A 15,816-nucleotide genomic window follows, 5' to 3' on the forward strand; every position below is an offset into this window, starting at 1 on the left:
TGAACTCATGTCTCTGGATCATTAGTTGAGGCCTCTACATTACTAGTCCAGCAACATAATCACTATGCTACCATGCTGCTGCAGCAGCCTTGCCTTAGTAGTAGCACTCTTGCCTCTGAGTCAGAAGGTTGTGAGTTCAAGTCCCATTCAAGAGACTTGAGCACATAATCTGCGTTGACACTCTATTGCAGTATTAAAGGAATGCTGCTCTATTGGAGGTGCTGTCTTTCAGATGAGACGTTAAACCAAAGTCCTGTCTGCCCTCTCTTTGGACATAAAAGATTCCATGGCACCATTCTGATGAAGAGCAGGGGAATTCTCCTTGGTGTCCTGGCCAACATTTATCGCTCAACCAACAACACTAAAAAAACAGATTACCTGGTCGTTATCACATTGTTGTTGGTCGGAGCATGCTGTGCACAAATTGGGTACTGTGTTTCCTACGCTACAACAGTGACTACACTTCAAAATTGCTTTGTTGGCTGTAAGGCACTTTGGAATGTTCTGAGGTCATGAAAGGCACTATATTAATGCAAGTCTTTCTTTCTTTTAAACATCATGCACTACACACCCTTCCTAAACTCATTCACCTTGTTACATGTCCCCCATCTTCTGTAGCTTCCTTAAAACCTTACTGCTTGACCACGCCTTTGGTCACATCCCCTAGCCCTTCCCCCAACTACTGCTTGGTTGCCAGGGGCAGACTGGCCAAAATAGGACCTGGGTGATCCCATCAATGCTATATCATTGGCATCCACCTCTTCCATGAGAATCCTGCAAAATTCCATGTCCTTTCAGGGGAATCAGTCCACCCCTGTTGGTGTCTAACCCTCCCTTGCTGTGAGGTACTTTGGGAGATTTCACTCTATTACAGGAGCTACATAAATGAAAGTCATGGGCTAGATTTTCCATTATTTTGGGATGCATAATGCCCACTTAATGTCCATTTTAACGCAGAAATGAGGTGTAACGCCCATATATTGCCCATTTAGCCACAAAATGGAAACTGCTGCCCATTTTTCGGACACTTATCGGCGAGTGTTACTTTCAGCATGTACGAAACGCCGGGAAAAAATAATACCGCCCGCCCTTTTTTTTTGGGAGGAATCATCAGAATGAGCGAAACCAACGCCCATAATATTGCCTAGCGTTAATTTCGGCACGTAATTAACGCCGAGATTCAATAATACCGACCGTCCACTTTTATTTGTCATAAAGATCACATTTGCTGAAACTAACGCCCAGTATATCGCACAGTGTCACTTTCACCACCTCGCACACATCTCACCCACAATATCGCTTGCCCAAAACACCGTTCTGAAAAAGTGGAACTGTTCTGAATTAATCACAGCGGTGTTGTCGCCATTTTTCAAATCGCAGGTCGCTTCATTAAAAAGGCTGCTTAAACTTCAGAGGAGTTTGGATTGACTCTGGAGTTCTTCTCAGGTGAAGTGACCATCTGAACAGACAGCTTTTCAGACTGTGGATGATTCAGTTTTACTGTAGATGTCTTTTAGTGTTGAAATTTATTGCTTGTGAACAATCGGCATTATACTTTTATCAGCAATTTCTTAGTCTGCATCGATTACCATGCAGATGCTGCAGAGTGCAAATGGCATAACGTCTAATGCACAGCATTATGTGCCCAATCTAAGACGTGCCAGACTGAGGAGGTGGTCCAGACCATACACACCCCGCACGTACAGGGAGAAGCGTTCTTACCTTGATATATCTGAGAACACCTGCCTTCGGAAACTGTGCTTCCACAAAGTGGTGATCAGTGAAAAATGCCAGCTCATCAGGGCAGATCTGCAGCCTGCCAGCACCTTCAGGACATCACTGCCCATCAAGATCAAGGCCACCGCAGCTCTGTCCTTCTACGCTTCCGGTTCCTTTTGGGCCTTCATGGTCGACATTTCCCCTCTGTATCACCATGCCACACATCGCTGCATTAGACAAGTCATGGAGGCCCTGTACACGCGTAGGATGGACTTTATCAGCATCCCCATGACCACGGAGGCTCAGACTGACAGGGCTGGAGCATTCTACTGCATTGTTAAGTTCCCCAAGATGCAGGGAGCAATACACTGTACTCACATCGCCGTGCGGGCACCTTCTCAGGACCCAGAGGTTTTTCGCAACAGTAAAGGATTTTACTCCCTGAAGGTCCAACTAGTTGTCGACCACAACCAGATAATAATGGCAGTGAATGCCAAATGTCCGGGCAGCTTCGATAAGTTTTACATCCTGCGTTAGAGCGCTGTCTCTGACATGTTTACCAGTCAGACACAAGGACAATGCTGGATGCTTGGTGATAAACAATATGGCCTAGCCACCTGGCTGATGACCCCCCTGCGTGACACCCCCACCGAGGCCGAGAAGCGATACAACAAGAGCCACAGAGCTGCTATGTTCAGAATAAATTCACAGGACTATATCGCAAGCTCAAACTGTTGTGACCTTGGTCTCTTTATTCAGACTCTAGAGTGAGGAAGCAGCATGGTGAATCACCTTTTATACCTGCTTGCCCCAGGGTGCACAGGTAACCCTTAGGTCTCCCAAAGGTGTGCCCCCTAGAGACAAGTCTTACATTTGGGTAAGGTCTACATACATACATAACATCACTCTCCACAAAGTCTTACTGTGCAAGTTATTTGCAAGTTGAGGCAATCTGGTGCCCCGCACCCCCGGGTCAATCGCCTGGGTTGAAGTCCTGACATGGTGGGTTCATCCTTGTAGTTGACGGCGAAGTTGATCGTGTTAATGGGTCACTGGGGGCCAGGTCCTTTCACAGTGGTTCCTGGTTAACTGTCGTTCGCAGTTTGGTCTTGTCCAACTGCTTTACTCGTTAGCCCGGTACATGGTTTCACAATCAAACGCTCCATTTTCATCACATACACTCCCCCCCTTCGCTAATGCGGTGCTAGTGGCCCAACTGGGGCACTGACCATGGTCTATATCACTTATTCTGATGTCGCGTGGAGGGGCTGTGCACTTATGGTGCATCCTCTGCTGATGGCATGTGGAAGGCTCGGTTCTGAGTGATTCTGTCTGGTGATTGTGCAACACCCAGGATGGCTGGGTCTGTAGTTTTAGTGATTTGGGTGCTGATCCTGAGGTCTGACAAGCCCAGGATGGCCACAGTGGCTTTGAGACTTTCGGTAGTGGCGGGAGGCCTAGTGGTCCCTGTGTACATTGGGCCGTAGTATGGAGGCCCCGGACCACTGACTGTGTGTAGCCGCCCTGCCTTGCTTTGCAATGTTGGGATGGGTCTATTGTCTCTTTGGTAGATAGGTTGCCACATCCCGTCTAGCAGTTCACCTTTGGCAGGCGGTAACATGGGATCCTGGCTGGTCCAGGTCCTAAGCTGGGGGGCCGTTACAGTTGACCCCTCATTTTCTAGCAATTCCACGACCGTGAGCGGGTCTGCAGGTTGCGCCATTTCCATCCCAGGGGTGGGCAACGTTGGGCAACTGAAAGCATAAGCGCCGCTCTCTGTGCCTGGCCCATGGTGGATCATGTTACAGTGCACAGACAGTGTTGAACATTCTCGAAACAACGCATCGATAATGGTGCCTCTGCTTTCCCAAGCTTGTGGGATGACCAGCTTGTCTGACTCGAGCACATGTTGGGACACTCTTTGGTAAGTCTCTTTAGTCCCATGAACACAGGCTGCTGCTTTGTTTAACTTATTTGATACATGTTCAATCGTTTGGGTCTCGCCCGCTACTTTTGCTTGCTGCACAACACTCCCGACCCCGTGCGATAACATCTCACTTGCTACGAATATTTTGTTAGATACATATACAACTGGTTGAGGTTCGCCTGCTACTTTGGCTTGCTGTACAACACACCCGACCCCGTGTGATAACACATCACTTGTTACAGGTACTTTGTCAGATACATATACAACCGGTTGGTGTTCACCCGCCACTTTGGCTTGTTGTCAGGTACCCCCAACCCCATACAATGGTACATCATTGGCCGTGAAAGACCGCTCGCAAGGGTTACATGGTGCACACAATTTATTTGAGCGTAGTGGGTTCCTGGCCTTCACCGCGGCCGCCCCTTTACCTTTGCCCCAAACCCAGTCGTCTTCCTTGCTGGGCGACACATTCCTCCGTTCCGTTGCGGCGACCTTCCGTGGTCTAGATTCTCTCTCATCCCGTGGTCTGGACGCTCTCTCGTCCCATGGCCTGGACACACCTTCGTCCCGTGGTCTGGACACCTTCTCATCCCGTGGTCTGTGCGTCCTCTCATCCGTGTCCTTGATGCCAACTGCCGTGATCTTTCTCCCCAGGTATTTTGCCTCTGGCATCAGGAAGACACATTCGGATTATTTCGGCCGGAGTCCCACTCCGCATGATCGACCTGGAGCTTCTTCCATCGTCGCGAAAGGGTCGTCGACTTCGGGTGGTGGGTACCGCGCCTGTATCGCTGCTCGGTTGAACTTTACCTCCTCGTGGTTGTGATGAGCGGCCTGTGCCTCGGGGATCTGCAAATGGATCTACACTTTGATGCCTGGTTCAGCTGGAAGTGGGGGTTAGCTTCGCCTTTGGGAAAGGGAGGCCTTGTTCGCTGGAGAAGGTATGCAGAGGTCTTCCCAGTTCCATCGAATCTCCCCCATCCACCTCCTGCCAAGAAGCATTGGCCCATCACCTGAAACAATCCACAGTGGTAAATCGTGCACTGTTCCCTCATGGAATACTCTTATGTCCGCACTACCAATAACTGGTATCAGTTCCTTGGTGTAGGTGCGCAGCTTTGCCTGAGTTGGGACCAGCTCAGGCCGTTGAGCTTTGTCACCCCACAGCCTCTCAAAAGCCTTCTGGCTCATAACCGATTGGCTCGTCCCCGTGTCTAGTTCCATGGAGGCTGGAGTGCCATTAAGTTCAACTTTTAACATTATCGGAGGGCTTTGGTAGTGAAGGTGTGTATCCCATCTACTTCCTCTTCATCCTCAGGTTCAGTTGCCTCTCCTGCTCGTTCAGCGTGATCCTCGCTGGATCAGTCGTCCTCTCCTGGCTCTGCCACATGGTGAGTCAGAGGTCGTTTGCACATTCGCTGGAGGTGCCCCATTGTTCCACAGCCCTTGCACACATAGTGCTTGAATCTACATTGATGAGCTCTATGACGGCCCCCGCAGCGCCAAAATGGTGCTAATGGATACGCATTCACGCCCCACGGCGGACTCTGAGTCACTCTAGGCCTAGGTCTGGCCTCTGCAATCGGGTGGGCCCTGCCCTGTGCCGTTCTGCCTGCTACACACGTTATTTTGTGCACGGTACTCGCTGGTGAGCTCAATTCTGATAATAGCTCAAAATAGCTGTTTCGTGTTATCGCTCGTGGATATGAAGGCTTGGGCTAGCGTGAGGCCCTCGCTCAGATCTAGGGATTCGACAGACAGCAGTTTGCGAAGGATGGCCTTGTGACTAATTCCAAGCATGAAAAAGTCCCGCAACATTTCTCCCAAGGATCCTGCAAAGTCGCACTGCCCCGCAAGGCGTCTTAGGTCGGCGACAAAACTCGGCACATTCTGGTCCTTGGAGCGACGGTGCGTGTAAAAGCGGTACCTGGCAATCCGGATGCTCTCCTTTGATTGAGATGTTCCTTAGCCAGCGTACACAGTTCTGCATAAGATTTGTCCGTTATTTTGACCGGTGCCAGCAAATTTTTAAGGAGGCCATATACCAATGACCCAAATACGGGAAGGAGATTCGCCCTGCGCTTTGTCACTGTCTCAGCCTTGTCCAATTCGTTGGCCACGAAGTACTGGTCGAGGCGCTCAACGAAGGCTTTCCCATCACCCTCAACAAATCTCTCAAGAATACCAACGGCAGCCATTACTGCGGAAAAGTTTGTGATCCGTTACTCGTTGTCAATTTGTTATGTTCAGAATAAATTCACAGGACTATATCGCAAGCTCAAACTGTTGTGACCTTGGTCTCTTTATTCAGACTCCAGACTGAGAAAGCAGCATTGGTGATTCACCTTTTATATCTGCTTGCCCCAGGGTGCACAGGTAACCCTTAGGTCTCCCACAGGTGTGCCCCCTAGTGGCAAGTCTTACATTTGGATAAGGTCTACATACATACATAACAAGAGCCACACGCAATGTGGTCCAGAAAACAATTAGTGTGCTTAAGCAACGCTTTAGATGCCTGGAGCACTCAGGAGGGGAGCTACAATACAACCCTGATCAGATAGCTCAATTCGTGGTCGTTTGCTCCATGCTGCACAACCTGGCCATCAGAAGGGGACAAGAATTGAGAAGGGACTGACGGTCCACCTCAGGAGAGAGAGGAAGAGGAGGACGAGGGGCTGGACGCTGACCTTGGGCCAGACAATCAGGCTGACTATGCAACCATGGCCATGCCCCCCTTCAGACCGCAGGAAAGGGCCATGGTTGCTACATAGCTGCAAGACTCTTACGTCAGGAGCTCATAAACGAGCGATTTGCCTGAAAGAACGTTGCTGTTATTGACAAAGCTGACACACTGCTGTGTGTGTGCAGCTCAGACGTCAATGGTGGGCATCACCTTGGTGCCAGATAAAGTTTAAGTTGATTCAAGTTAAATTTAATTACACCCTTTCATGTTAAAGAATCATCAGTGTGTAATGGCCCAGCTATCTGAGACAATGCGCAACAAAGTTATGGTGAATAAAAAACATTTAATCCGACCATTGGCCTGAAATCATAGTATCACAGGCAAAAATACCTCATCCCCACCCCACTTTTTCGACCATTGACATCAATTAAATGGTCAACATGTCCAGCAACACAGAACACAAATGCAAACCAGGAGGGTGGCCCCCTCCCCCCATACATTACAACAAATTGCATACACCGAGATGGACATATAACAAAGCTATCACCTGCGGACATGCACCTCACTTTCCTTCCCCCCTCCCCTTCTTCTCCCCACCTTACCTCTTCCCCTCCTCGCTCCCCGCTGCCTGGCCGAGGAGCTCCTTAGGCCACTTTGGGGGGGATGAAAGCAGAGCCGGTGGTTGCACGGGAGCGGTGGGTACCGAGGTGAGAACATTCTCGGATTCAGAAGCAGGATCTTGCTCCTACCTCTGATCTGTTGCTGGTACTGGGGCTGCGGAACCTAGGGGTGGATTGCCGCGCTCTGGGACAACTGGGAAGCCTGTGCCATGAGTGTTCCTGGCTATCACCTCCAGGGCCTCTGCCATCCGCGGAATGTACTTCGTCGTGGGTGCCGGAGATGCTGGCCAGCTGTCGGGATATGCCGCCCAATGTATTTAGGATCTGGTCACCTATGTCTACAGTTCTCCTGGACAACTTTATCATCTCTCTGCTCTTATCTGGCGCTCGTGGACCAGACCTGCCACGTCCACGAAACCTCCGCCGGGTGCCCTGTGGCAAGGTGCTTGGGCCCGATACCTCCAGAATGGAGGCGGGAATGGCCGGAGGAGCAGTAGATGGCCTTGGGGTGGAATGCCTTCTGGAGCCTGGCGATGGAGATTCCTCAAAGTTCGCGCTTTCATCAGTGGAGAACAGGCTGATTGACAAGCGAGAATCGGACCTCCTCAGCAGCAGGATCATAGGATTGTCTGCCTAGTCTGGCCCTGCGTCCCCACCTTCTGGCCTCTGTGGTTTTGCCTTGGGACGCACTGCTGGCTGAGCTGCAAAACACAAAAGAGGTTATTAGAGAAGAAGGAGGTGCTAGGGTCACAAGGTGAGTCCAGCGCTACACACAGCATATGCACAACAAAAGCACCACCGCTATCAAAATCATCACAGACATCACATTTCATGACCATCAACACATTGTGCATTGCAATGATTCTCATGAGGCAAGCATTATTTATAGGACAATTTTAGAAACCATCTATCATATATTATTGTTCGGATATGAGTGGGTATGGCATCAATTGACCTTACATCACGCAATGGTGTATAATTTACTCATGTGGCATCACTTCAGGATCTGCAGCTGCCTGCATGGCCATCCGGGGGTGCCTCCCCACGAGTGTGAGCACCTGCTCCTTGATGTCAGTGATATCGCTGGTAGCTGGTGGCTCCCCACCCATTCGCCTCTGCTTGGACCTATTCGTCAAGAGCTTCTTCTGTAAAAGGTAACAGGACGACATGGCATGAGATCATTGCGTGATATCATTGCTAGGTATTGTCACAGAGACTGATGCAACACATAACCGACAGATGTAATCATGATTATCATGATAATTATCATTCTTTACCTAAAGACGTGCACTGTGACCGCAGGCTTTGAGTACAACATTCCCGGTAAAAGTGAACGACCTCACATCTGATGATAGTCACTCATGACTCTTACAAATCAAATTATATAAATACATAAGTACATGTAAATAAATGTAATACTTACTCTTGTGGATCCGACAAGGTCGTTCCATCGCTTGCGGCATTGGTTGCCCTCACGCTCCTCGTTGGTCGCCCGACGAGACCACCTCTATCTTGGCCCATATCTTCTGGTAGGCCTTTGGGGTGGGCTTCCCATGCCCTCCCTGTGTCAAATCACCCCAGCGTGACTCGGCCCCCTGCAGTAGGAAGGCATTTGCCTCGTCTGAGAACCTCCTCACTCTTTTGCGTCCTCCAATGTGTTCCTCTTCCAGCTCACTGCTCTCGCCAGCGTCAGTCTCCACAGCATGCTGTGTCGACTGTTCCTCTCCCTCCATTATAGGCACCAAATTCGGGAAAATGTCTGGCTGGTATCAGCTAATTTTTTTTCCCCAATTAGCTATAAAGCTCGAAACGCTCCCTTATTCCTCCTAATGCAGCCACACCACACCCACACACGTCTTCACTCCCTCTCAGCTCCCTCTCTCTCTGTCTCCTCTTCTGCGCATGTCATGATGATCCTTGACCTCCTGAATCGCGGGAATCGAGCATTGCCATGCCGTTGCTAAGGACAGCGACACTTTACGGCAGGAGGTCAGAGAGATTTCTCACTAACGCCCATTTCAGATCACTCGCGGTAACACCTAATTTTTAAAATGGAGACTAGGGGCTTTGAAAATGGCTGACAAGCCCATTTTTACCGCCCATGCCAGAAATAACGCCCTTTTTTGGACGATCTGCACAAAAGTGTAAAATATAGTCCATTGTCTTGGTTGGTGCCTGAAGTTTGTGTAAGGATTAATTATTGAAAAATTATACATAGTCGTCAATTCAGAATTGATGGGATATGCTTGTATAAACATAGTCTGAAGTTACTACGAAGTTAATCCAGTTTAAGATCTCCTGCTGCTGCTGAACATTGTGACAGCCCTGATTTCAGTGTTTGTACAGTGGTTTTGAATTTGGATTAATATTTGACTTGCTCCAATCTGAATCTTACCCCCGAGCCTGGGGTGAGCACAGATTGCAAAAATGACTGTACAGACATGCATGCCCAGTTTTTGGCACACTACATTTTGCAGTAAAGGAATACACTGGTGTTTTAGCCACTGAAAGACATCTTAGACCCTCTAATTTTAAACAAGACATTCCAATGCTGGATTTAGTGAGTTATTTTTAATGCCTCAGAACCGATATTGCTGCTTCCCCCATATGAAACTGGTAGCAATTTGCAGAAGGGATAGGAGCGGGCTTCTTGAAGGTGACTATCACTTGATCTTTCTTATTGCAAGACTTATATTTCCAGCTCCATTTCTTAGAACAGACTTTTTTCCAGTCGCTATTATACTTCTAGCAACCAAAGTGGGTAGGATGGGAACTCTTTTTGGCATTTTCAATGGCAATAGAGTTAGAGCAGGAAGTGAAATCCTTGAGGGGAATCGAAATGCAAGTGCATTCTTGCATTACATGCACACATCCTCCTTTAAACCAGGACCCACATATTGTGGGAATTTTAACTGCAAAGAGTGGGTGGGTTTGGGAGTGGGTGGGTGGTTAAAAACGCTGAAATTGACAGCGTGTCGGGAAGCCGGCTCCAAACCGCCGACTTCTGCATTCCATGAACCTCACCAACGGATCCACCACAGACCCAATCCAAGGCCGGACCGGGGTCAAGCAAGGCTGCGTCATCGCACCAATGCTCTTCTCGATCTTCCTTGCTGCAATGCTCCATCTCACTCTCAACAAGTTGCCGCTGGAGTGGAACTAAACTATAGAACCAATGGGAACCTGTTCAACCTTCGTCGCCTCCAGGCTAGATCCAAGGTTGTCTCATCCTCTGTCATCAAAGTACATTATGCAGACGACGCTTGCGCCTGCGCACATTCAGAGGCCGATCTCAAAACCATTGACTTCACCGAGGCATACGAAAGCATGGGACTTACACTAAACATCCGTAAGACAAACACCCTCCACCAACCTGACCCCACCACACAGCACTGCACTGCACCCACCCCCCGGTCATCAAAATCCACGGCGAGACCTTGGACAACGAGGACTATTTTCCATATCTCGGGAGCCTACTATCAGCAAGGGCAGACATCAATGACGAGGTCCAACACTGCCTCCAGTGTGCCAGTGCAGCTTTCGGTCACCTGAGGAAGAGAGTGTTTGAAGACCAGGACCTCAAATCTGGCACCAAGCTTATGGTCTACAGAGCAGTAGTGATATGGCTCAGAGATGTGGACTATATATAGTAGGCACCTCTTGCCCTGGAGAAGTACCAGCAGCACTGCCTCCGCAAGATCCTGCAAATCCACTGGGAGGATAGACGCCTCAACGTCCGTGTTCTCGCTCAGGCCAACAGCCCCAGCATCGAAGCACTGACCACACTCGACCAGCTCTGTCGGATGGGCCACATCATCCACATGCCCGACACGAGATTCCCTAAGGAAGTGCTCTGCTCGGAACTCATACACGGCAACTGAGCCTCAGGTGGGCAGAGCAAATGCTTCAAGGACACCCTCAAAGCCTCCTTGATAAAGTACAACATCCCCACCAGCACCTGGGAATCCCTGGCCCAAGACCACCCAAAGTGGAGGAAGAGCATCCAGGAGGGCGCTGAGCACCTCGAGTCTCGTCGCCGAGAGCATGCGGAAATCAAGCGCAGGCAACGGAAGGAGCGTGCGGCAAACCAGACTCCCCACCCACCCTTTCCTCCAACTGCTGTCTGTCCCACCTGTGACAGAGACCGTAATACCCATATTGGACTGTACAGTCACCTGAGAATCACTTTTAGAGTGGAAGCAAGTCTTCCTCAGTTCTGAGGGACTGCCTATGATGATGATGATGAAAAATGCTGAAATTGACAGTGTCAAGAAGCCGGCTCCAAACTGCCGACTCCCACATTTAACTGCAGCGTGTTTGGCAGCGTGCGAGAAACCCCTTCGGGGGCGGTGGGTTGTCAATTTCAATATATTAAGAAGTAATTAACAGCTTTTTTAACAGGGGTTTTCAACTTTCACTCTGAGTCCAGGGTTTCCCGGGCTTCCTGGACCTCACCAGTGAAAGCAAGCGCACAGCGGCAATGGAGGGGGCTGAACAGATGACAGGCAAAAAAATCCCAACATACTGACACCTCACACCTGCTTCCTTGCCTCAATGAAAGGCTTTTGCTCACAGCACTTGTTCTGAGAGTTTGTTTGCAGTACTTTGCAGATGATATCTAGTATCTTGAAGGTTTGTGTGTTTGATCTCTACTTTCCATCTGTCGTATGCCAGATCAGCAAGGGTGGTACTTATGCAGTTTTACCTTGGCCCTCAGATGAGGACCAAGATGAGGAGCAGCAGCAGCAACAGCAGGGGCAACAGCAGCCTTCTCGTCACAGACCTCCCGCTCCACAGGAGAGAGGGGATGGGCACAGAGGTGCAGCTCGCAGGGGGCGGTACCCACAACACAGGATATATAGGCAGAGGATGAGCTTCCTGGAGATGTCTGAACACCAGTGCCTCAAGCAGCTCAGGGTATCACACCAGGTCATGGCAGACATTTTCAGCCTGCTGGAAAAAGACCTGCTGCCAAGTAGACCTGGTGGCCATGCTTTACCATTGACTGCCAAATCGACAATTTCTTCACCTCAGGCTCCTTCCAGGAATCTGCAGGAAACATTTGCAGGATTTTGCAGTCGGCCACCCACAAATGCAACACGCAGATGTCCGATGCCACAATGCCATGTTTGCCAGGGCAGGAAATTATGTACACCTTGCCACCGATGAAGCAAGGTTTGCGGCTCTGGCTGGCTTCCCACGGGTGCAGGGCGTCATCGACTCCACACATGGGACAATTAAGGCATCCCCAGATCACCCAGGAGTGTTCGTGAACTGTAAGGGCTTCCACTCCATCAATGTGCAACTCGTCTGCAACCACATAAAGATTAAGCATGTGTGTGAAAGATTCCCAGGGAGCTGCCATGATGCATTCGTCCTGCGCCAGTCCGCCCTCCCTGAGATCTTCCCACCGGCTGGCTTCTTGGAGATAAGGGCTACTCACTTAAAACGTGGCTGATGACACCCGTGAAGAGCCCTGTCTGCACCATCTGCTGTTGCTCACTTGTGATGTATGAGACACCAGATGAAAACCCAACTATCTGTCTTACAGGTCCCATCTTTGAGTAAGAGTAATGGAATGTGTCGAAGGGATGAATGAACAACATTAGTTGAGGGTCCTTACAGACCGCAGCATCAGGTTTCGGGAGGCAGCCTTGCCTCATTGGGAATCCATGATTACACTTGCTTCCTCTGTTCATCCACCACCACAATCCTTCAATGGTCAGCTTTGCAATGTCCCTTTAACTAGTTCAGCTGAAATAGACTCATGCGTGTCGTCCTCACACCCGCTCGCGCTAATTGGTCGGGAAACCCGGAAGTCAGATGCAAATAGAGTGGCTGGCTTAAAAAGCCACTGACAGACGTGCTGCCAGGTCCAGGTTCTCCATGCACAACCATGCCCCCCTGCTACCAGCATGTTACCATGTTAAAATTCCCCCCTTAGTGTCTAGACAGTCTCGCCTGGGCATGTCAGAGGAGACTCCTTCAGCACCTCTGCTTCACAAAGGAGGCTGCCATAATCTGGAGGTTGACATGCTGACAACTTGTTCCACAGGGTTGGCCTTTCCACAGACGTGAAAGTCAACACTGTGTTAAACTTTTACACCCCTGGATCCATCCGAGCTACCATTGGTGACATGCCAGATCAATCAATCAGCTATCCACAGATGATCTACAGTGTCAGCCACATGAGGCCGACTCAAATCCTGTCTCTTATCTAGCCCTGCTCCCTGCTGCCTCTACCACTACCCCCTTTTTGCAATCACATCTGCTGTGTTCTCTTCACCACAACCCTGTGGCCCAGGCCCCAATGTTACTGCTGCCACCTTAGTCCAAAACCCTTGACTAAAATGCTCAAACTGTGAGCTTCTACACCCCAGACAAACAAAAACCATACTACCAGCCATGAACAGCACATTGCTGGAGCCTTTTGAAAAGCTTCTCTCTCTCTTTTACATGCAATAACAACACGTAATCAACGTGAAGTGGGTTCCTGATCACTGCTGGAAGTGCAGCTTTTCTCAGTGGGGCGAGATTCCCAAAACGGCTTCTCCAACATTCAGCTGATTGAGTGGTATACAAACGTATCCTGTCACAAGAAAACTTTGTTTACTGTTTGGGTGAAATGCAAATTTATCAGTTGTGATTCAAATTTATTGTAACATACTCAACTGCAAATTTCTTAGCAAGGAGAAAGCAAACTAACCAACCAAATCAAATCACTGGAACTATTTTTGTAATTCTCCCCCTCAGCCAGTGAAATACAAACTTAAAAATAAGGGAGTAGATTGATTTTAGTACCTTGGAGGCAGAAGAGCTCGGTGGAATAGAAGGCTTTATGGTAAAATTAGGCAAAAGCTGTTCGAGTGCAGAAGAGGGAAATCTACCCTAAGGTTTCTAACATTATAAAAATATAAGAGAAATACGCATTTCACTGTAACATGATCAAATTTAACTATAAAATTGTCTCTAAGTACCTTGATTAATATTTTTACTTGAAGGCCTCAGTTTATCACAAAAAACTGGCACTGCAATTGATATTATTGTCCAGACCTCCCATGAAACTTAGACTTTTATCAGAGATAAGTTATCTTTTCTGCAGTAAATATTAGCAATTCCTTATGAGTGGGACTGACCCGTAACAGATGCGTTTCTCTTTGGATGTCCTGTCCCTTTGAAGTGAGTGAGAAACCAGGAAGCATGTGTGGTTATTGATTTTTTTTTCTGTAAAGAGCTGATAATTATGTAAAACTAATTTGCCAATGTTGGCCGAGACCGGGAGAAACATAGAAACATAGAAAATAGGTGCAGGAGTAAGCCATTCGGCTCTTCAAGCCAGCATCACCATTCAATAAGGTCATGGCTGATCATTCACCTCAGTACCCCTTTCCTGTTTTCTCTCCATACCCCTTGATCCCTTTAGCCGTAAGGGCCATATCTAGCTCCCTCTTGAATATATCTAACGAACTGGCATCAACAACTCTCTGCGGTAGAGAATTCCACAGGTTAACCACTCTCTGAGGTTTCTCCTCATCTCGGTCCTAAATGGCTTACCCCTTATCCTTAGACTGTGACCCCTGGTTCTGGACTTCCCCAACATCGGGAACATTCTTCCTGCATCTAACCTGTCCAGTTTCGTCAGAATTTTATATGTTTCTATGAGATCGCCTCTCATTCTTCTAAACTCCAGTGAATACAGGCCCAGTTGATCCAATCTTTCTTCATATATCAGTCCTGCCATCCCGGGAATCAGTCTGGTGAACCTTCGCTGCACTCCCTCAATCTCAAGAACGTCCTTCCTCAGATTAGGAGACCAAAACTGAACATAATATTCCAGGTGAGGCCTCACCAAAGCCCTGTACAACTGCAGTAAGAGCTCCCTGCTCCTATACTCAAATCCCCTAGCTATGAAGGCCAACATGCCATTTGCCTTCTTCATTACCTGCATGCCAACTTTCAATGACTGATGTACCAGATCTCGTTGCCCCTCCCCTTTTCTTAATCTGCCGCCATTCAGATAATATTCAGCCTTCATGTTTTTGCCATCAAAGTGGATAACCTCACATTTATCCACATTATACTGCATCTGCCATGCATTTGCCCACTCACCTAACCTGTCCAAGTCACCCTGCAGCCTCTTAGCATCCTCCTCACAGCTCACACCGCCACCCAGCTTAGTGTCATCTGAAAACTTGGAGATATTACACTCAATTCCTTCATCTAAATCATTGATGTATATTGTAACTAGCTGGGGCCCCAACACTGAGCCCTGCGGCACCCCACTAATCACTGCCTGCCATTCTGAAAAGGACCTGTTTATCCTGACTCTCTGCTTTCTGTCTGCCAACCAGTTCTCTTTCCACGTTAAAACATTATCCCCAATTCCATGTGCTTTAATTTTGCACACCAATTTCTTGTGTGGGACCTTGTCAAAAGCCTTTTGAAAGTCCAAATACACCACATCCACTGGTTCTCCCTTGTCCACTCTACTAGTTACATCCTCAAAAAAATTCTAGAAGATTTGTCAAGCATGATTTCCCTTTCATAAATCCATGTTGACTTAGACCGATCCTGTCACTGCTTTCCAAATGCGCTGCTATTTCATCTTTAATAATTGATTCCAACATTTTCCCCACTACTGATGTCAGGCTAACCAGTCTATAATTCCCCGTTTTCTCTCTCCCTCCTTTTTTAAAAAGTGGTGTTACATTAGCTACCCTCCAGTCCATAGGAACTGATCCAGAGTCGATAGACTGTTGGAGAATGATCACCAATGCATCCATTATTTCTAGGGCCACTTTCTTAAGTACTCTAGGATACAGACTATCAGGCCCTGAGGACTTATGGCCTTCAATCCCATCAATTTC

Source organism: Pristiophorus japonicus, chromosome 15 (genome assembly GCF_044704955.1).
Source record: "Pristiophorus japonicus isolate sPriJap1 chromosome 15, sPriJap1.hap1, whole genome shotgun sequence".
Lineage (NCBI taxonomy): Eukaryota > Metazoa > Chordata > Chondrichthyes > Pristiophoridae > Pristiophorus > Pristiophorus japonicus.